Here is a 24,492-nt window from a genome sequence, read left to right on the forward strand (position 1 = left end):
ATTATTAAGGAAGTAATTAGTTATTTCTATTTATTAAAGAGTGTATTTTGGGGCGCCTAGGTGGCTCAATCGTTTGAGTGTCTGACTTCGACTCAGGTCATGATCTCATAGTTCGTGTGTTTGAGCCCTGCATTGAGTTCTGTGCTGACAACTCAGAGCCTGCAGCCTGCTTCGGATTCTGTGTCTCCCTTGCTCTCTGCCCCTCCCCCACTCACACTCTACCTGTCTCAAAAATAAACAAACATTAAAAAATTTTTTAAAAAGTGTATGTTGAACTTTACAAAATACATTTTCAACATTGCTATGGACTGAATTATGGCTCCTCGAGATTTCATACCTTGACATCCTAACCCCTAATGTGATGGTATTTGGGCCTTTGGGAGCTAGTTAGGTTTAGGTGAGGTTATGAGGGTAGGATTAGTACCCTTCTATGAAGAGACACCAGAGAGCTTGCTCTCTCTCCCCTCCCAGGCCTCCCTGCCATGTGAGGACCCTGGGAGAAGATGGCTGAGAAAGAGAGTCCTCACCTAAAACCAAACATGATGGCACCTTGATTTTGGACTTCTAGCTTCCAGAACTGTGAGAAAATACAGTTCTGTTGTTTAAGCCAGTCAGTTTATGGTATTTTGTTGTAGCAGCTCAAGCTAAGACCAACAGCTACAAACATAATTATTTGACTTTTACACTTTGATCAATTAATTCAAAATATTCATGTATTTTTCCCAAAACGAACTACCCCTGAACTTTTTGTGTGAGTCTTATTGAGCCATAGTTTATCATGGTTTTTTTCAACGTTTTTTTTTTTATTTTTATTTTTGGGACAGAGAGAGACAGAGCATGAACGGGGGAAGGGCAGAGAGAGAGGGAGACACAGAATCGGAAACAGGCTCCAGGCTCTGAGCCATCAGCCCAGAGCCTGACGCGGGGCTCGAACTCACGGACCGCGAGATCGTGACCTGGCTGAAGTCGGACGCTCAACCGACTGCGCCACCCAGGCGCCCCTATCATGTTTTAAATATGCTGCTGGATTCTATTTTCCAATATTTTTGTATTTTTACATTTTGCAAATATTTTGTATTTTTACATTTAAACTCTTTAATAAGATTTGTATTTTTTCTTTTTGTGCAATTTTTTATCACATTTTAGTATCTAATATTAGAATAAAGAAGAAAATCTTTGCATCTAAGTCTAATATATTAACCAATCTGTTTAATTCAATTTTTATCACTTATATTTTTTTTCTCAGAAATACCTAATACATAGGAGTTTAGGTTTCTTTGAATAATGTTGCATTAAGTACTCTCTTTCTTTACAGCTGTCACTCTTCTTTTATATTTTATTTTAAATGTACCTGCTTATTCCTTCTCTTATTAAATTCATTAAATCTGTAATTTTGCATTATCACCATTAATTATTTTCTAACGTCTTCATTTGGATGCCTTGCCATTTATTTTTATACCCTGTTGATTAGTAATGTGGAAATTTAAGTCTATGAAATTTTCTCTGAGAACAATGTTAGCTATATTCCATAGGTTTTTATATGTAGTGTTTTATTGTTGCTAATTCACATTTATTTTTTCATTCCTACTTTTGATTTACTCTTTCACTCAAGAGTTCTTTTTTTTTAATGTTTATTTATTTGTGAGAGAGAAAGAGACAGAGCACAAGCAGGGAAGGGGCAGAGAGAGAGGGAGACACAGAATTTGAAGCAGCCTCGAGGCTCTGAGCTGTCAGCACAGAACCTGACTCTGGACCCAAACCCAACAACAGTAAGATCATGACCTGAGCTGAAGTTGGATGCTTAACCAACTGAGCTGCCCAGGCATCCCTGACTCAAGAGTTCTTTAAGGGTGCTTTGTTTTGCTTTAGTTTCCAAGTAGTGTATTGTTGTTCCCTTTTGTTTCTTACTTTGTTATTTTTTTAAATGTTTGTTTATTTTTGAGAGATAGTGTGAGCAGGGGAGGGGAAGACAAGAGAGGGGTGGACAGAGAATCGAAAGTGGGCTCTGCACTGACAGCAATGAGCCCAATGCACGTCTTGAACCCATGAGCTGAGAGATCATGACCTAAGCCAAATTTGGTGGCTCAACCGACTAAGCCATCAGATTCCCCTCTTGCTTTGTTTTTAATATTTAGTTTTGTTGAGTGGCAAAAACCCTACATCCAAATTAGGTTGCATCCTGAGGTACTAGGGTTTAGGATTTCAACATATGAATTTTGGGGAGACACAATTTAACCTATAACACTGTGCTTTCAGCATTGTCCTTTGTGCTACTTCCCATTTAGCCCTTAGCCTATGATATTTTCATTTTTCTCTTCTACTGTTCCCCCTTATTTTTAGTCTTATTTGGTTGTCTCATTTCTTTCTTGAGCTCTTTTATTTCTACTTTTAGCTCTTGTTTTAGAAAGATAGTATTTTGTTAATATTTTTGGTCATAATTTCATTTACAACATGGGGATGTTTTTCTCATATGTGTTCTTTATCTACTACTCCTTTGTTCTCTCCTACTATTTTGTAATATTTTTGTATAGCTCTGATACTGGTTCATAATTATTATTATTACTCATCTTTACATCAGGTAATATTCTTCCTGGAACAATTATTAGGAAGTTCATGTGAGAGACAACTAAGGCAGTGTTTTGGGTTAATTAATAGTGTTGGGGTTCTATGGTTAGGTTCTGTTTTCCTCATTCCATAGAAATTAGCAGCTGCAAAGCATAACATTTCCATTTTTGTTCCATGCTGCATGACTAAAAGTTCACTTCTTACAAATATGGTATATATTTATGTCTCGATATCCAACCAGGTAATCTCCACCATTTTATTTTAGAAAGCAAATCCTTGGAGGGGTGCCTGGATGTTTCAGTCGGTTAAGTGTTGGACTCTTGATGGCAGCTCAGGTCATGATCTCACAGTTGGTGGGATCAAGCCCCATGTTGGGCTCTGTGGGCTCTGTGTGTGACAGCTGAAGCCTACTTGGGATTCTTTATCTCCCTCTCTTTCTGCTCCTCCCACACTTGTCTGTCTGTCTGTCTCTCTCTCTCTCAAAATAAATAAATAAACTTTTTAAAAGTACAACCATGGAAGTTCCCATAGATAGACCTTGCAACCCTTGGTTTAAATCAGCATGTGCTGCTTCTATCTATCCTGCCAAATGTGCCCTTGACTGTGGAGAATTCTGCCTTCCATGGCTTCTTCATTAAAACTGCAGCAACTTTCTCTGTACATTATGCTCAGCAGGTTTCCAAGCAAATAGAACTTTTGACTTAGTAAAATAAATTTCCCAAATTCCTCACAGCTGTGTAAGCACATGAAAGGATATAATGAAATGGAATGTGGAAGTGTATCTTATAAATCCTATTACTATACCCCAAAGTTCTAAAGTTTTTATTCACATATTAATATATATGAAATTAGACTACATTTTATACTCAATGGAACCATATAATTGCTATCAGTATTGTCATGTGGTTTTCAGTGCCTGTGTATGCATGAACTTCAACATAGTTCACAGTTCACAGTTGTTCAGTAGAATTATATGCATTGTTGGGGCTCTATGTATTGAATTTAATGGACATGTAAAATGTCTTCAAAAATAATACACTTGGGGATCCCTGGGTGACTCAGTTGATTAAGCGTCTGACTTCGACTTGGGTCATGATCTCATGGTTTGTAGATTTGAGCCCTGAGTCAGGCTCTGTGCCGACAGTTCAGAGCCTGGAGCCTGCTTTGGATTCTGTGTCTTCCTCTCTCTCTGCCCCTCCCTCCCTCATTCATGCTCTGTCTCTCTCTGTCTGTCTCAAAAATAAACATTAAAAAATTTTTTTGAAGAATGTACTTCAACTTGGCACTGAAGCAAAATGTTATTAAGTACAGAGAAAGGTATGGAAACAGTATAACAGGACATAAATTTGATATTAGTACAGCAAATACTCATTATTGTAAGGATAGCTGCATTTCCATAATTTCATACAAGGCAACAACTAAATACTGTATAGGGCCTAAGGAAGGATGATATCCCCAAGTAGGTGAGGCTCTGTTACATTTTATTATTAAGATCTGTGCGAAAGGATTGTCTATCACCTACTAAGCAGTATCTCTGAAGGCAGGAGAAATTGCCTCAGAATAGATGAAAGAAATTTCTAAGCAAGGAGAAGCTGTGTGGCCCATTCAAGCTTTGCATACAACTATCATTAAGGCATCACATATCAGTTTGTTAGAAGCTTCCTATTGTCACATCTGACAGCACAATTTTACTGTACTGGACAGGCAAAAAGCTTCTATCTGTCATGAATCTTGCTGTGTCTGTCTCTCTCTGTTTCTCTCATTTGAAACATAGGCTCTTTCTCTTTTTACTAGGCTAAGACATACTCTTCAGTCTTCTCATTTGGGTCAGGACCCTTTCTCTTGAGTATGTATATCTAACAAACTACCTTTCTTCTTCCTTTCTTAAAATCTCCCTTTGTCTTGATTCAAGTTATTTTTCATTGGCTACTTGTCCTGCCTTGAGTTTTCCAAATCTTACTGTTTACATATAATGCAATTATTATTATTAAAATAAAATGTAGTGGGGTGCCTGCGTGGCTCAGTCAGTTAAGTGTCCGGCTTCGGCTCAGGTCATGATCTTGCAGTCTGTGAGTTCGAGCCCTGCATCAGGCTCTGTGCTGACAGCTCAGAGCCTGGAGCCTGTTTCAGATTCTGTGTCTCCCTCTCTCTCTGACCCTCCCCCATTCATGCTCTGTCTCTCTCTGTTTCAAAAATAAATAAACGTTAAAAAAATTTAAAAAAAATTAAAAAAAAAAAAAAGAAAATGTAGTAAACTATATAAACAAACAAAAAAACTATGAGGATTCTACCCATCCATCTTCTATTTAGTTCCAAGGATTTTAACACCATCTTAAGGCAAACTAATTGGAGTGTTCATCTGCATGTAGATTTTCCTTTTATGTCTTGCAATTTTTCTAGAGAATTGTTTTAGAATACCCCTGTTCATTACCACATCTCTCTTACTTGTGTACTTTGGCTCCTATGAGCACTCATATCACATTTCATCTTTTGAAAAAGTTAAACACATTGGGATCTGCAAAGAAGATGATCATCTTGGCTCCAGAAAAGCTAAAGTATGTCTTTGAGATCTTGTGTCTATGTAAACCCAGGTCAAAACGAAATACATTGAGATGAACTTAAGATCTTTCATTACCCATTCCTCTGGAGTCTCTTGTCCTTGCTGTAGCAATATATTTACTAAGTTACTATGATCAAGCTTTGTCTTTTCAAATTAATCTAGAATCCTAAAGGCATTCTATATTACAGGAGAGTTCTGAGTATTGTCAAGGTTACTAAAGGTTCTAGTTGTGTTCCCTGCATATTTATCACCCACTTCCACCACGTGAGGCTTCTCTTTTGAACCTGGCATTTTATTCCACTTAGGTCTTCGCAAAACACATCTGCCTTTTTACTCTTGCCATCTGGGATGTCAGCCTGAATTCACAATAGTGTGGCACCTATAAAAGATGGCTCAGCCTTTTATGCTATAGGCAGCCTTTGAAAAGGATTCTACAGGCAAAGAGTTAAGCAGCAGTGTACAAAATCTCCTTGACTCTCACCCATTCATTTTAGTCACTTTCAAAGTATGGAGAAAACCCTTTCATATTTTAGAAGTTAGATTTGCATAACTGCATACCATTTAAGGGGCTGCCTTTTTGCTTCTTCATCTCTTTTCTGTACCAACAATTCGTTACTACCTGCCCTTTCATCATAAAGAAAGATTTATATTTTGAGAGACTCACACAAGAGTGGTTATAAGGTTCATTACTCTGATGGAAACATGCTTTCAATGTATGAGGGCTCTTCTTTCCTTATCTCTTGGCGCAGGAAAGTCCTTCCCATGGTGGTGCTCTGTCCCCCACCACATCCTCTTTCACACACTGTCTTCTGTTAGAAAACAGAATTAATTTATTATTATTAATTTATTATTATTTCTCATTAAATTAATAAGAAAACTGAAACTTCTAACGACATTTAAATGTACATTAAAAAGAGCTCTGTTTAGGTGAACATTCTACCTATTTGGAACAAAAAAATATATATAAAGTAAATGAGAATGTTTTGAAGTTTGTGGAAGGTTTCTTTTTCTCTTAAACCTAGAATAGGTACAAATTTATTTCCTTCACTGAACTTTTAAAAATTATATAACCATTTTATTTATCAAAGAACCCCACTTTCTGGGCTATTGTATTGCATCCAAAAGTAAACTAGTGACATGAAATTTTCAAGTCTTCCTGACCTTAATAGAAGGTGTCAGTTGATAAGACATCATGACTAACTATAGGACCTATGAAATAAAATGAGCAAAATACAGCCAGCTATAAAAATAGGTTAGAGATTTTATTTATCTTAAACTTCAAAATACTTGTTATTTTCTTCTCAGGAAAAAAAAACAGTTTATATGTATATGTATATGTATATCACAGTAAGCTGACACAATGGAATACACTGTGAGAGAAACAAAAAATATCAACCCAAAAAAAATACCTGATGAAAGAACTAAGCTGAAGTCAAGCCACAAACAGCAAGAGTTGGATCTGTCATAAACCAAGAAGCAATTTTTTCAAGACTCTATGAATGTAAAAATGAAAAAAAAAAACCCTTTAATTTGGGAGATTTGAGGAAGACAGGGAGAGGAGGATTGGTTTGTGGAAGGAATACAAATATTTTTAAGGGACTAAAGATGAAGGCTTTCCACCAGAGCACTATAAATTCACTCAAATGTTTTGAAGGGGACATTATAAGACAAAAGATGACTCACAGCAAAAGTGTTGCTTTCATCATGGCATTTTTCAATAAAAAGAGAAAAATAAAATATAGATAATTTAAGGATTTTCTAAAAAATTTGGCAATCATTGGTTCTCAATTCAATTTTAAGAGTAAAGTAGGCAGAAGGTACTACCACAGGAGGTTCATGAGTTCTCTTCTTCTGGCACATGCACCAAATGTACAGCCATACATGGAGAAATCACCTCTGAAAGAGATCTAGAAAAGAGCTGAGTGACTTCTACACATCAGATGAATGGAACATGCCCACACTGAATTGTGTAAGAAAGGCTGAGACACACTCTTGCCATCAACCCCATCCCAACGAAGTGCCATACAATCAGGAGATAATCCCCAATTCCTAGCTGCTCCCTGAGAAGCAAAGGGTTTAGATTTCACACCTAGTGCCCCAACTTTTAAGACACCAAGGAGTGGGATCCCAAAACACCTAGCCAATGGAGCTTGTGTCCGTAAGAGCCACAGGACTATAATAAACAAAAAAGCAATTCCTAACAGATGCACAAACTCTCACAGCAACTATGTCCCCAGGGGTCAGCACAGAGGGAATGAGCAAAATTGCCCATTTCCCAGTCTTTCCCTGAAAGAGGTTTGTCTACATACTTTAAAAACTGTTCTTTATGTACAATAGCCAAGAGATAGAAGCAACCTAAGTGTACATCTATGAATGAAAGAATAAAAAAAAATTGAGAGGGGCACCTGGGTGGCTCAGTCAGTTAAGCACCCAACTCTTGAATTTGGCTCAGGTCATGATCTCACAGCTCATGAGATTGAGCCCCACATCGAGCTCTGCACTGATAGCATGAAGCCTGCTTGGGATTTTCTCTCTCCCTCTCTTTCTGCCTCTCCCCAACTCATGCATTTGTACTCTCTTTCTCTCAAAATAAATAAATAAACTTAAAGAAAATGTGAGATAGATATATATGTAATCTTGTATATCTATATATAATATAATCTATCTCTATTATATGTCATTACTCAGCCATAAAAAAAAAAAGAAAATCTTGCCTTATGTGACAACCTAGATGGAACTTGATGGCGTAATGCTTAGTGAAATAAGTCAGACAGAGAAAGATAAAATACCATATGGTCTCACTTATATGTGGAATCTAAAAAAAAAAAGAAAAAAGAAAAAAAGAAAAAACCAAACTCATAGATACAGAGAACATATTGGTGCTTGTAATGTACAAAACGATGACTATAGTTCATAATATTGTATATTTGAAAGTTGCTAAGAGAATAGATCTTAAAAGTTCTCATCCAAGAAAAAAAACTGTGTAACTGTGTGTGCCAATAGATGTTAACTAAACTTATTGTGGTGATCATTTGGCAATAGAAACATACTAAATCATTATGCTCTATGCCTGAAACTAAGACAATGTTTTATGTCAATTATATCTCAGTAAAAAAAACAAAAAACAAAAAAAAAAAAACCCAAAAAACAAAAAACAAAAACTGCTGTCTGAATGCCAGACTTCTAATTTAACATGCATCTAGGGGCTGGCTGCAATCTTCCCCAGAGACTGAAGAAGCTGGTGAACACCTCTAGTGTTTTCTCCCTCCAGCCTGCTCCAATAATAAAACCAAGTCCGATATCTTCCTGGAAAGAGCTTGTACACACATCTCGCACCCCAGCTTTTGCAGGGATGGGCCTGCAGATCACCTGGCTGTAAGAGCCTATAGGGCTTGCACTCACAAGTCCCACAGTACAATAGCAAACAAAGAAGCAGTATTTAGCAGGTTCAGGAGCACCCCTCTGCAGCTGTACACCTGGCCCCAGCACAGATGTAGCAAGCAAAGATGCCCATCTCCCAGTTTCTCCCTAGAAGGTGGTTAACTACATACTATCCCAGTGGCTTCCTGAAACTCCAACTTGTAATGTAATAGGTACTAACTGCAAACTTCCTCTTTGGAACGCTGATGGTTCTTGGAATGCTACTGGGAGCTACTAAGAACAACAAAGGAGACTTGGACAAGCACAGAGGTTTGAGAGACAACTAGGATAGCTCAAGCCAAGCTGATCAACAAGGTTCATCTCTCACATGAGATCACACTGCCAAGAGTGGGAAAGGGGCTGTTCTATCAACTGTATAGAAACCACACAGAGAGTCAAGGAAAAAGCATAAAGATATGTTCCAAGCAAAAGAACATGGTAAAATTCCAGAAGCAGACCTTAATGAAATGGAAATGAATGATTTACCTAATAGTTCAAAATAATGGTCACAAAAATGCCCAACAAGGTCAGGAGAGCATTGCGTGAATAAAGTGAAAATTTCAACACTACTTCCTGGATGCTTGTGGATACTTGCTCAGGCATTCCAATCTATGGGCAAGCCTAGAAATGAGCAGGAGTTAATACTTCAGTGGGCATTGGCCAATGGCAATAGAAGTTGTTTGATAAATATTCCCCTCTTTCATCCCTGGAGTGAATAATTCTAAGGTGAAATTATAAATGGTTCTTCGGATATCCCCAAATGCAGAAAGCCTTAGCTGCCTGTAGTGATGAAAGTTTGATAACACACCAATGGATTATTTTTCCTTTCTTCCTTGTCCTTTACTTCTATCCTTGGGATCATTTCCCCAAATAAACTATCAACATACAAGATCTTCTATTAGGCTTGACATATTGGGGAAATCTAGACTAAGACAGTCTTTACTTATGAGAGACTTTACCCATTTTTAAAAAATTTATTATTTATTTTTGAGAGAGAGAGAGAGAGAGACAGAGAGAGAGAGACAGAGAGAGAGAGAGAGAGAGAGAGAGAGAGAGAGAATGAGTGGGGGAGGGGCAGAGAGAGAGGGAGACACAGAATCTGAAGTAGGCTCCAGCCTCTGATCTGTCAGCACAAAGACCCACAAGGGGCTGGAACTCACAAACCGTGAGACCATGGCCTGAGCCGGAAGGCAGATGCTTAACCAACTGAGCCACCCACCTAGGTGCCCCTATCCATTTTTTTTTTAAGAAAAGAATTTCAGACATTAATTTGGCTGCTTTTTCTCTCTGCTTATAAGACCAATCCAGCTACAGAGTCAAGATTCACAGATACACTGTTAGTAAGAACTCAGCATTGTCCTCTTTCCTCAGCTATTTTCCATTGTAAGAACTGTCTGTACAATATCAATGCATCTGTGAGCAATGGAGCACTGTTTCTTGGCAGAATCTGAAAGCACATGACGCAATCTCCCTTAGAAATACTTGTAGCACAAGGGGGAAAGTTAGGGGAAGAGCCAAGAAATAAAGCTGATTGAGGTTGAAAAGAAAGTGATCTCGTCAGGGAGCCACATAGTCCCTGAATTTTTAAAAGCAAAAGATCTATTTGTTTGTCTTAAAAATCTCATATCAGAAGCCCTGAGTAATTTACACAATTATAATATTCTACATCCTAAATGAGATTCCACAGCCCCTCATCCAAGAGAAATAAGCCTTGGTATAATTTTACTCTGAAGTCCCTAAATAACATAAAATTCAATTCACAGAATCACATTATTACTGGGAGAATCGATAATTTTTTCAACAAATGAGTTTAACAAAAAGATTTAATTTAATCTCCAAGTTTATGAGGGTAATTCTTGCTTGTTTCCTGCAACTATTACCATACTTATTTCAGTTAACTGCATGAATAATATCATCTAGGCTGTTTCTAATGATTGATCTGTGTAATAAAAAAATTCCTGTATATGCCATTCCTTAGAAGAATTAAAGAACTTTGCCTGCATTAGTCAACGTCCTGCACTTGGCACCATGAAATGCTCAAAGCCGTAAGCTCTGGATTCCCATGAGAACACACACTTTGTGCAAATCCCCAACTTTCTACAGTAGGCAAAGATATGGAGTAGGCAGGATTTCTCATTGGGACCTTCTCACCTCCTCTTTCCCTTCATGAAAATCCTCCCATCACCCAGTGCTTTCCATTCTTCGGGTTCTTCTGGTCTCACTACTTCAATTCTCTTCCCTGACTCCTCCTCTTCTACTTTTTTCCCTCTTCCCCACCCTACCCTCTAGCAGTACTTGTTTTTGCAGAATACCATCCCTCCTGAAGGGCTGTTGGGTGGGAGGGTGTGTAAACAAAGGCACGGATTTCCTCCTTCCAATAGAGAAGTACTAAAGAGAATGTCCTTCATCCAAAGGTCAGAATTTTTGAAGGAGTCACTGTTCTTTGGCAAAAAAACAAAGTGTCAGAATTTTCTGTGAAGTCTTCTGTTTAGGACTATTGTGTGTGAGTCTGTGGTGTAACCAGTGTAAGATGCACTTAAATTTTTTGTCAATCTACTTGTTGTTTAAGAAGCTGTAAGAGTGCATGGGGGCCTCTGGGCAATTGCAAAGCATGAGGTTATAGATTAGCAGAGCTGACATCTTCTATCATTTACTTCTTGACATCACAGCCTATGGCTGTGGAAGAAAAGTGGCTGCAATTTGCCAGTTCTCTCTCTCTCTCTTTCTCTTTCTCAAGCGCGTACCCACACTCTCGTTCTTTCTTTCTTTACTCTTTCTCTCCCCCACCCCCTTTGGTAAACACCAAATCAAACACTCCCAGAGCAAGATAAGAAAGCCAGATCCATGTCTCAAATATTAGGAAGACAAACCTATTTAACTTATTTGACTTGATAACTGTCTGACAGTAGGAAGAGCAAACAATAATTCTTCCTCCTGACAGGCACAAAGTGTTGACATTTTGGGGCTCAATTGAGTTTTTGTTGCCTTTAATAGAAATTTCCTGCTCATGGGGATGCTTAAAACTGGTAAGTGGCTTGGCAATCTCCGGTCCACTTTTATTACTGTAAAAACATATGATTTGATTTTTTATTTTATTGATTTTTAATGTTTATTTGTCTTTTTTGAGAGAGAGGGGAGAGAGTGAACAGGGGAGGGGCAGAGAGAGAGAGAGAATCCCAAGCAGGCAAGGTGGAGGCAGGGCTCAATCTCATGAACCTCAAGATTATGACCTGACATCAAGAGTCATAATCTTGTGCTCTTATAGACATAATAAGTGTGCTTAATAGACTGAACCACCCAGGTGTCCCATGATCTGATTTTTCATTAAAAACAAACAAACAAAATATATATATATATATATATATATATATATATATATATATATATGCTTGTTTTTCATTCATTTTGGGATCATAAGATGTGCAGTGTAAAACAAACACTCAAAAAGCCCTACTCACCCTCATATGTTAGAGCTAGGAAGACAGAGGTCCAGAAAATCCAGAGATCCAGCTCACTTGAACTCATGGAGCTAAATGTGGACTCTTATGGAACATATAGTTTGTATGGGTCTCTGTGAGTCAAACAACGTCTGCATGAAAGCTGGCTGCTTTTATCCTTGGTAAGAAATCTTAGCAGAAGGATTGGGTACATTTTAATAGATGCTTATCTACTGAAAGTCCTTGACCTTTGCAGGTCTTTTCTTTAAACCATCTTTATGGTTTAAACCATCTCTATGCCCCTATAAAATCTCTTATTTGGGTCTCTTTAAAAAAAATTTTTTTTTAATGTTTTAATTTATTTTTGAGAGAGAGAGAGAGAGACAGAGCACAAGCCAGGGAGGGGCAGAGAGAGAGAGGGAGACACAGAATCAGAAAGCAGGCTCCGGGCTGTGAGCTCTGAGCTGTCAGTACAGGGCCCTAGGTGGGGCTTGAATTCGTGAACTGAGAGATCATGACCTGAGCTGAAGTTGGATGCTTAACTGACTGAGCCACCCAAGTGCCCCACTTATTTGGGTCTCTAATTGGGACATTAGAACAGTAAGAATTGTCTTTTAGATTGAGATGTGCTCTCTATGGCCCCATTCATTTCTTCATATAATAAAAATGTACATAGAACTATACATACTGGAAGCTACACTAGGATATACAGAAACAGACTTGGTTAAAAAGAAAAAAATCTGCCATTTGCAACTATGTGGATGGAACTAGAGGGTATTATGCTAAGCAAAATTAGTCAGTCAGAGAAAGACAAGTATCATATGACTTCACTCATATGAGGACTTTAAGATACAAAATAGATGAACATAAGGGAAGGAAAGCAAAAATAATATAAAAACAGGGAGGGGGACAAAACATAAGAGAGAAATATGGAGAACAAACAGAGGGTTGCTAGAGGGGTGGGGGGGGGGATGGGCTAAATGGGTAAGGGTCATTAAGGAATCTACTCCTGAAATCATTGTTGCACTATATGCTAACTAACATGGTTATAAATTAAAACATAAATAAATTTTTTTAAAAAAGATTATTTCACAATCCCCCCCCAAAAAAATCATCATTGCTCTTAAGGGTTTTGCAGGCTAGTGGGAATTATCTACGTGTAAATAAATAATTTTAATTCAGTGTGGTAAATGCTATATTAAAGATATTTACTAGTGTCATGGGAATCCCAACTTTCTTCCTAGTGGGACTTCTCTATTTCTCCCTTCCTAAGGAGTTGTCATTATTATGACATAGAACTCTATTCAAAGTCACTGAACAAAAAGCCACCCAGATTAACTTCTAAGAACATAGGGTTGTTTAAGGGTGAGGATGCAGTAATTTCAACTAGATGATCTTTAAAGTCCTTTCTTTTGGGGGGTGGGATGGGGAAGATAAAGACTATTTATTTTTAAAGTAACAAATGTCCTTTCAAGATATATTAATAAAATGATTTGTTTTGTGAGTCCAGAGTCTAGGTCCTATTCCTGCCCTCACTGATACAGTGTGTGAAAATTGCCTAGTTTTTCCTTCTCCCGATGGTTTAAATTGTTCCGCACTTTCAAAAAACATCTTATATTAACAACTGCAGAGCATAGAAAAATATAAAATAATCAAAAACTAAAAAATGTTGGAACCAAAATAATAACCCAGTCTCACTTTCAATAAAACACTAAATAAAGTAGCAGAACTTTAAATCCAAGTAAGTTTAACATGATTGCCTAACTCCATCTAGTATATTTTACTTTAATTATGCAAGATACTTTGCTATTAGGATATCTTGAAACATAAAGCATGATGCAAATAGGTCTAATATGGAAGTGTGTATGAAATTTTCAGGAGATGCTGAAAAGCATATGTAAACTTTTAGCATACACTTTTGAGGGGGAAAACATGTTAGAAAACTAGGAATAAATATGTAATTCTTCAACATGATTTCCAAAAAAATCTTAATGGCTACACATCAAAGGCATATCTATTGAAATCAGGACTGAAAGAATGATACACATCATCACCATTACTAAGAAAGGTTTTGTAGAAGTTATGACTGATTCATTGAGACATGATACAAAAAACAAAGGTACAAGTGCTTTTCCTTTGTAGCATTCACTACATTTGTCACTAAACAATACATTATATAGTCACTTGTTATCTCCCCTGCTAAAATAGAAGCTCTAAAAGACAGGAACTAGATCTGTATTATTTACGTAGATATCCTCAGTGCCCGGAAAAAATGCCTTTCATAAGAAAATGTCACATATTTATTGAATGAATGAAGCAGAACTTCAAAGTATAACTAGGTTAGGAGATCAGCAAACCCCTCCTCAAAAAGCAACTATAAAATTGGAACAAAAAATGACAAAAACAACTATTTCTATGCTCTGAAAGTCTACAAAAGGCATACCATAATTTGAGAAGCATTTATGTTTGAAAAGCTTCAGAGTTTTTAAGACTTGTGGGAGCCTGTGGAATTCATTAGTGGCGCTGCTCCCATCCTCCACCCGGTGTGGTTGACACATATCCTATGACAGCTTGTGACAACTAGTGGTTTGGCTGCTGTGGCATATGGGTACACTTGACGGGGAGAGATGGGTCATGCCCAGGCAATATTGTCTGTGGAAATGACAATTTCGATCAGTGGACCAGTGGAGAGGGCCAGTGTCTCAGCTAGCTGGAGGTTGTGCTCGGGACAAGCATATCAGCTGAGACTGCACACATCCACACTCACCAGAGAGGACTCAAGCCCTCCACATACTCCTGGCCAACACAGAGTCCACACCTCCACAGAAGTGATGAGAAAGAGGCCAGGAGAAAAAAAAATCGAGAGAAGAATTTAAGCATCTTGAACTTTGAATGTGGTGCCTTCCCCATTGACAGATCCATCAACAGGGAACAGAAACTTCACTGGCTCAAGAGGTTGGAGTACAGCCTCTGTCCAGTCACTGCTGACCACTAAGCTACATGGGAAGAGGAGTAACCCTTCGCAAGGCAGGCTTAAAAATAGAAGCAACAATAATAATACTGTTTTAAAGGAGCAGATATACACAGTCATTATATACAGGAGAGTATAGCCCAGGCAAGTTACTAAGCAAAGCAAAAAACAAAACAAAACAAAAAAAACAACCAAAGCATCAGGAGATAAAAATCATGACTCAGAGCTGCTAGAATATATTATAAAATGTCTTATGATATTATAATGCAATGTATTACAAAATATCTGGTTTTCAATAAAAAATTATGAGATCTACAAAGAAAAGGAAAGTGTAAATCATATTCGGGGATGGGGAGTCACAGGGAGCCTCCAACAGAAACCATCTGATTGAGTTGCATTCTCTGCCTTCCTCCTGCTTTTCTCTGGCTGACCCCTGCAAACCCAGGCTTTCTTGATAACTGGCTTCAGTCAGGTTCAGCCAGGGTAGCCCCACTGGAAAGCCCCAGCTGATAAGGTCATCTTTTCTCTTTGTCCCATTAGCGGTGGACACACTACTAATGGTGGACCCATTTGTAGTAGTTGCTTGCTGTTGCTTATCTCTTGGTCTCCTACCATCCCATTTGCCCTTTTAGCAATTCTAATACCTTTGTAACAATTTCCCCATGTTAATTTCCTCTCAAGACATTTGTGTTATTTCCAGTCTTTTAGTTTTTAAAAAATGCTGTAGGGGCACCTGCATGGCTCCAACTCTTGATTTCAGCTCAGGTCATAATCCCAGGGTCATGGAATCTAGCCACACATTGGGCTATGCACTGAGCTCTGCACTGAGGGTAGAGCCTGCATAAGATTCTTTCTCTCTGCCTCTCCCCTACTTGTGCTCTCTCTTTCATAAATAAGTAAATAAGTAAGTAAATAAAGAAAAACCGTAAAGAATAGACTTATGCATGTATGTTTTTACATTTTTGCAATTATGTATTTGGGATATATTCCTAAAATTAGCATTCAAAGGGTAAATGCATATGTTCATGCAGCCAGAAGAAGCCAGAAGCACTCTCATTTCAAGCCAAAGTGTTTTTTCCCAGACGTTAGCTTTTTTGAAGAAGTCAAATTAAAAAGAGAGCTTTGAAATGTGCAGGACTTTTCAGCTGATTCTCTTTGTGGGGAAAGTCTTCTTCCATTGAGGTGGACTGAGAGGGGGGAGCAGCCTTATTCTTGAATCGTCCTTAGTATGAGGAATGGAGAAAGGACCAGAGAAGAGACCTGGAGGCCACTTTTAAGAAAAGCAGCCATGCAGGGCATTTCATAGTCCTGGCACTGTATAATTAGGGCCGTAATGTCATTTGGTGCACATGTATCACCTGATCTGTAACCTTGGCTGGTCAAGGTCACTGACCCTCATTCAAGACAGAAAGAATACTGAATGAATACCTAGTGTCAGAAGTTGGGTAAAGGTAAGTGATGCCCTCTACTGACTTTTTTCAAATGTGAGGGAGGGGTGATTCCACAGACTTTGAGTTACTGAAGCACTCATGTTATTCACCCCAGGAGATGTAAAGAAGCAGAGACAAGAACTAAGGAAACAGACACATGAGCCAGGAGGATTTTTTTGATTCTCTGTTGATATCCCAACATAGGGACATGGCCACAACCTAGGGACTACAGTCTTCAATGTAAAGTATTTGGAATCAACTAGAGAAAGTACAGAAACAGGATAAATGTTGGCCTCTATGAGAAGATGAAGAGATATTCAGGCTTCTCCTACCCATCTCCCTCTTTACCCCACCCTAAGGATGAGTCTTGAAAAAGGTTTAATCCCAAGGCCCTAGGGATCATAGTCAGGGGAGTGTTCAAGTCGATTAAAAGGTCTCAGGCTCCAGGGCTCCTGGGTGGCTCAGTCAGTTAAGTGTCAGACTTTGGCTCAGGTCATGACCTCACTGTTTGTGTGCTTACAGCTCAGAATGTGGAGCCTGCTTCAGATTCTGTATCTCCCTCTCTCTCTGCCCCTCCCCTGCTCACACTCTGTCTGTCTCTCTCTCTCTCAAAAGTAAATAAACATTAGAAAAAAAGAAATGGTCTCAGGCTTCTAGTCAACTGTATGCAAAGACCTGCTAACTTCAGTTCTTGTAGTCAACACTGTTAATTATTTTCTCCAGTATAGAATTCTAGTTGCTTTTTTTTCCAACACGTTAGATATCGTTCTATTATCTTCTCTGCCTTGGTGGCTTGCCTATGCCTTTAAATGGACATTTTGGTATTTTATCTGGTTTTTCTTGTTTTCTTGACAGGAATGGTCACAGCAGGGCTCTTCCACCATTGCTGCAAGTCAAAGCCTCTACTCTTAATTATTAGAAACTTACCTATTTTAATATCTCATATTATGGATTTTTTGTGCCAGAATTAGTTTTGAAATTTTGTTTCAAATTTTGTTAGCTCTTATTGTTTATTTACCACATGAACTTGAAAAGGTCAGTACATGTACTATCCTCCTTGGTACTAATTTCACCAAATGTATCAATTTATTTGGAGACATTTATGATATTGAGTATTCTTTATCCAGAAACATGATATCTTTCTTCTGAATTAATTTTCAGGATTTTTCCCCCTTTATTTTAGTAAGTCCTGAACATTTCTATATTTCTTAAGATTAATCCTATATATTCTAATTGCAATTGTCAATGGGCTCTTTTTATAAATCTGTGTTGTGCATTGTTGAATATGTACAAAATCTTGGATGTTGTATACATTTTTTACTGATCATCTAAGTAAACCTTTTCTTAAATTTATTTAGTTTTTAATTTGTGTCCAAGTTTGTTAGCATATAGAGCAACAATGATTTCAGGAGTAGAATCTTTAATGTCCCTTACCCATTTAGCCCATCCCCCCTCACACAACCCCTCCAGCAACCCTCTGTTTGTTCTCTATATTTAAGTCTTTTATGTTTTGTCCCCCTCCCTGTTTTAATATTATTTTTGCTTCTCTTCCCTTATGTTCATCTGTATTGTATCTTAAAGTCCTCATATGAATGAAGTCATATATTTATCTTACTCTGACTAATTTCACTTAGCATAGTGCCCTCTAGTTCCATCCACATAGTTGCAAATGGCAAGATTTCATTGTTTCTGATTGCCAACTAATACTCCATTGTATATATATATACACCACATCTTCTTTATCCATTCATCTGTTGATGGACATTTGAGCTCTTTCCATATTTGGCTATTGTCAATAGTGCTGCTATAAATATTGGGATGCATGTGCCCCTTCGAAACAGCATACCTGTATCCCTTGGATAAATGCCTAGTAGTGCAATTGCTGAGTCATAGGGTAGTTCTATTTTTAATTTTTGAGGAAACTCCATACTGTTTTCCAGAGTGGCTTCACCAGTTTGCATTCCCACCAGTAGTGCAAAAGAGATCCTCTTTGTCCGCATCCTCACCAACATCTGGTGTTGACTGAATTATTAATGTTAGCCATTCTGACAAGTGTGAGGTGGTATCTCATTGTGGTTTTGATTTGTATTTCCCTGATGATGAGTGAGGTTTAGCATTTTTTCAAGTGTCGGTTGGCCATCTGGATGTCTTCTTCGGAGAAGTGTCTATTCATGTCTTTTGCCCATTTCTTCACTGGATTATTTGTTTTTTGGGAGTTCAGTTTGATAAGTTCTTTATAGATTTGGATACTAACCCTTTATCTGATATGTCATTTGCAAATATCTTCTCCCATTCTGTTGGTTGCCTTTTACTTTTGCTGATTGTTTCCTTCACTGTGCAGAAGCTTTGTATTTTGATGAGGTCCGAATAATTCATTTTTACTTTTGTTCTTCATCTCTTGTGATAGTCTTTATTTTAAAGTCTGGATTGTGTGACGTAAGTATGGCCACTCCAGCTTTCTTTTGGCAATCATTAGCATGATAGATGATTCCCCATCCCTTTACTTTCAATCTGAAGGTGTCTTTAGGTCTTAATTGGGTCTCTTGTAAACAGCATGTAGATGGATCTTGTTTTCTCATCCATTCTGTTACCCTGTGTCTTTGATTGGAGTGGTTAGTCCAGTGACATTTAGAGTGAGTACTGAAAGATATGAATTTATTGCCATTATGTTGCCTGTAGAGTTGGAGTTTCTAGTGGTGTTCTCTGGTCCTTTCTAGTCTTTGTTGCTTTTGGTCTTTTTTTCCCCTCCTTTTCTCCCCTCAGAGAGTCACACTTAAAATTTCTTGCAGGGCTGGTTTAGTGGTCACTAACTCTTTTAAGTTTTGTTTTCTGGGAAACTTTTTATCTTTTCTTCTATTTTGAATGAAAGCCTTGCTGGATAAAGAATTCTTGGCTGCATATTTTTCTGATTCAGCACATTGAATATATCCTGCCACTCCTTTCTGGCCTGCCAAGTTTCTGTGGATAGGTCTGCTGTGACCCTGATCTGTTTTCCTTGTAGGTTAAGGACTTTTTTCCCTCGCAGCTTTCATGATTCTTTCCTTGACTGAATATTTTGTGAATTTCACTATGATATGCCTTGTTGTTGGTTGGTTTTTATTGCATCTAATGGGAGTTCTCTGTGCTTCCTGGATTTTGATGTCTGTGTCTTTCCCCAGATTAGGAAAGTTTTCTATTATGATTTGCTCACATAAAACTTCTACTCCTTTTTCTCTCTCTTCATCTTCTGAGACCCCTATGATTCTGATGTTATTCCTTTTTAATGAGTCACTGAGTTCTCTTATATCATGCTCTTTTGCCTTAGTCTCCCTCTTTTTCTCTGCTTCATTATTCTCCATAAGTTTGTCCTCTGTATCACTGATTTGCTACTCTGTGTCATCTATCCTTGCCGCCATGGCATCCATTTGAGACTGGAGCTCCGTTACAACATTTTTTATTTCATCTGGACTAGCTTTTACTTCTTTAACTCTGCAGAAAGGGATTCTGATCTATTTTCAACCCCAGCTAGTATTCTTATTATCATGGCTCTAATTTCTGGTTCAGACATCTTGCTTGTATCTGTGTTGATTAAGTCCCTGGCTGTCATTTTTTCCTGTTCTTTCTTTTGGGGTGAATTCCTTTGTTTTATCATTTTGAAGGAAGAAAAAGAATTAATAAAGTAAAAAAAATAAAAATTAAACAATTAAAAACAACACAAAAAAATCAAATAAAGGATTCTAGATCCTCGGTGTGTTTTGGTCTGATTGTTGAAACAAACTTGATAGATTAGAGAAAAAATGGCAAGATAAGAAAAGAAAAAAAAGGAAAAAAATAGGAAGACTTCTGAAAATTTGAAAAAATGAATTCAAAAAAGAATAAAATGAAATGATAGAAGTAAAATATAATATGAAAATTTATAAAAAATGAAAATATAGTAGAAAAAAGAAAAATCTTTTTAATAAAAATGGAAAATAAAAATAATTTTTTTCTCTTTCTGTATTCAAGAGTCAGGAAAAAAAATTGAATAGATGGACCAGCAAACAAAATCAAATATGATTGAAATTATATCCAGTTTCTCCTAGAAGTCAAACTATGAAGCACTTTATAGTCTGTAAACTAAGCAGTCAGAGAGACTCATGGTGTTCCTCAAGAGCGCAGTACCCCCCGGTTGGTGGGGCGGGGGGGGGGGGTTAGTGTAACAGCTCTGTTCTCCACTAGATGGTGCTGCATAGCTTACTGGGGTGGATTGTTGTGCCACATGTAGGCATGTATGCGTAAGCACGGGGAGGGATGAAAATGGTGTCAGCCAGCTACCTAGTCTCTAGTTTCAGACCTCTGTGCTCTCTGCAACTGGCAATCAAGCATCCCTCCTTTGCCTCCGGTTTCTGTCTACTCCCTGCTTCTGCACTGTCCATGACCAAACTGTCATGTTGCCAGGTGGCACCTCCCTCTTGAGTTTTATCTCAGATGGGGCAGTGTTTCCCAACCCCTCACTTCTGATGAACTGCAGCTTTGACCCATTCTGATCCTCTGGGGGAGGGTCTCACTGAGCAATGGCCAGGTGCCAGCCCAACCCCCACCCCCTGGAACATTCACGAGACCGTGCAGCTGCCCATACCCAGAGACTGCAGCTGGTTGCCAGCCTGCCCCAGAAAAAGTTTGTGCCATCATGTAGCAGCAGCATTTCAGGGACTAAGGCAAATCACAACACACATCTGGCAGCAGGCTTCACCCTTAACGTCCTTTCTCCAATACCAGTGAATGTGGCCATTCTCTGAGATCCACTGGGACCTTTACCTGTGGGGGGACCAAACCACTTCTACCAAATGTCCTCCCAGCAGGGGAACTGCCTTTCCCTATGTGGCCCAAGGACCCCTCGGACCTCATTCTTTGCTCCCAGAGATTTCCCCTTCTCACCAGAGCACTTCCAGGTATTGAACTGTGGAATTTCAGGCTCTGAGCTCCCCCTGTTTATAGTCTTAACAGAATTTAAACTCTCTTTTGTCTCCTTTCTCCCTTTTTTGTTCAGTCCGTGTGGCTATTTCCACTCTTTTTCTCTCCAGCTGCTTTCAGGGGAGGTGCTTTTCCTGTAATCTCTCCCCCATCTCCATCCTCTCTCCACCAGCAAAAAGAGCTCCCTGCCCTCCTCAGCTTCTCTCTCCCCTAGTTCACCTCTTTGTGCCACATACCTGCCGAGTTCTATAGTTCAGGTTGTGCAGACTTTTGTCTGCACTGATTTAATCCTCAAATCAGTTTCTAGGTGTCCAAGATGGTTTAGTGTTGATCTGACTACATTTCAGGGGAGAAAGATGCAAGAAAAACAAAAAAACAAAAAAACTTCCATCTTGGCCTCTCCTAAGTAAACTTTTATTAGTTCATTTCCTTTGGTCGTCAGGCAAATATCACATGGGAATTATAATGTGTCATTCCAATAGTTGCCCAACTTAATTATTTTCCATTGCCTATTGTTTTTACTGAAATTTCCAGCAAAGTGTTAAACAATACTGGTCACAGTAGCTATCCTCCTTCTGTGCATGTCTTTAATGAGAATCTACCTTACAAAATAAAAAAACAAACAGCTCACCTTATTTCTAGAAAGAGTTCTGTCAGAAATTAATGTTACATTATATAGATGCCTGTTCATTTGGGGTTTTTAATTTCTTTTTTAAAAGTTGTTTATTTTAATTCTAGTATAGTTATCAGTGTTATGTTAGTTTCAGGTGCACAATTTAGTGATTCAACAATTCTATACATTACTCAGTGCTCATCATGATGTGTGCTTTTAATCCCCTTCACCTAGTTCACCCATACCCCATCCACCTCCTTTCAGACAACCATCAGTTTGTTCCCTATAGTTAAGACTCTGTTTTTTAGTTTGTCTCTCTCTCTCTTTTTTTCCTTCTTTCCTTTGTTCATTTGTTTTGTTTCTTAAATTACATATATGAAGGAAGTCATATGTATTTGTCTTTCTCTTGCTTACTTATTTCGCTTAGCCTTATACTCTCTAGCTTCATCCATGTCCTTGCCAAATACCAAGATTTCATTCTTTTATATGGCTGAATAATATTCTACTGTGTGTGCATGGGTGTATGTCACCTCTTTTTTTTTTTTTTTTACTAAAGTTTTAATTTAAATTCCAGTTAGCTAACATACAGTGTAATATTAGTTTCAGGTGTGGAATATAGTGATTCAACACTTCCAGTGCTCATCAGAAGTGCACTCCTTAAACCCCATTAACTATTTAACCCATCCCCACACCCACCTCCCCTCTGGTAACCATCAGCTTGTTCTCTATAGTTAAGAGTTTGTTTCCTAGTTTGCCTCTGTCTCTTTTTCCCCCTTTGTTCATTTGTTTTGTTTCTTAAATTCTACATATGAGTGATATCATATGGTATTTGTCTTTCTCTGACTGACTTGTTTTACTTAGCATTATATCCTTTAGATCCAACCATGTTGTTGCAAATGGAAAGATTTCATTCTATTTTATAGCTGAGTAATAATATATTATATATATATGTGTGTATATATATATATATATATATATATATATATATTACATTATATATGTATGTGTGTATATACACAAACATACATACATACCACCTCTTCTTCATCCATTCATCAGTCGTGAACACTTGGGCTGTTTCCATAATTTGGCTATTGTACGTAATACTGCTATAAACACCAGGGTGGATATATCCCTTTGAGTTAGTGTTTTGTATCCTTTGGGTAAATACCTCCTGGCATAATTGCTGGATCATAGGGTAATTCTATTTTTGACTTTTTGAGGAACCTCCGTACTGTTTTCTAGAGTGGCTGCACCTGTTTGCATTGCCACCAACAGTGCTTTCTCCACATCCTTGCCAACACCTATTGTTTCTTGTGTTGTTGATTTTAGCCATTCTGTCAGGTGTGAGGTAATATCTCTTACTTTTGATTTGCATTTCCATGATGATCAGTGAGTTGAATATCTTTTCATGTGTCGGTTGGCCATCTGGATGTCTTATTTGCAAAAATGTCTATTCATGTCTTCTTCCCATTTATTAATTGGATTATTTGGTTTTCTTGGGTGTTGAATTTTATGGTTCTTTATATATTTTGGATATTAACCCTTTATCAGATATGTCATTTGCACATATCTTCTCTCATTCCATTGGTTGCCTTTTAGTTTTGCTGATTGTTTCCTTTGCTGTGCAGAAGCTTTTTATTTTGATGAGGTCCCAAAAGTTCATTCTTGCTTCTGTTTCCCTTGCCTCCAGAGACTTGGGGAGTAAGAAGTTTTTGCCTGTATTCTCCTCTAGCATTTTGATGGCTTCCTGTCTTACGTTCAGGTCTTTTCATCCATTTTGAGTTTATTTTTGTGTATGGTGTAAGAAAGTGGTCCACATTCATTTTTCTGCATGTTGCTGTCCTGTTTTCCCAGCACCACTTGCTGAAGAAACTGTCTTTATTCCACTGAATATTCTTTCCTGCTTTGTCAAAGATTAGTTGGCCATACGTTTGTGGGTCCATTTCTGTGTTCTCTATTCTGTTCCGTTGATCTGGGTGTCTGTTTTTGTGCCAGTACCGTACTGTCTTGATGATTGCAGCTTTGTAATACAGCTTGAAGTCCAGGATCGTGATGCTTCCAGCTTTGGTTTTCTTTTTCAATATTGTTTTGGCTATTCAGGGCCTGATAAGGTTACATACAAATCTTAGGATTATTTGTTCTACTTGTGTGCAAAATACTGTTGCTATTTTGATAGGGATTACATTAAATCTATAGATTTCTTTAGGTAGTATAGATATTTTAACAATATTTGTTCTTCCAGTCCATGAGCATGGAATATCTTTCCATTTGTGCCATCTTCAATTTCTTTCATCAGTGTTTTATAGTTTTCAGAGCAAAGATCTTTCACCTCTTTGGTTAAGTTTATTCGTAGGTATTTTATTATCTTTGGTGCAGTTGTAAATGGGATTGCTTTCTTAATTTCTCTTTCTGCTCTTCAGTATTTGTGTATAGAAATTCAATGGATTATCTGTACATTGATTTTGTATCCTGTGACCTTACGGAATTCATTTATTCTAATAGTTTTTTGGTAGAGTCTTCAGGGTTTTCTAGATGTAGTTTCATGTCATCAGCAAACAGTG

This window comes from Panthera tigris, chromosome A3 (assembly GCF_018350195.1).
Source record: "Panthera tigris isolate Pti1 chromosome A3, P.tigris_Pti1_mat1.1, whole genome shotgun sequence".
Taxonomy (NCBI): domain Eukaryota; kingdom Metazoa; phylum Chordata; class Mammalia; order Carnivora; family Felidae; genus Panthera; species Panthera tigris.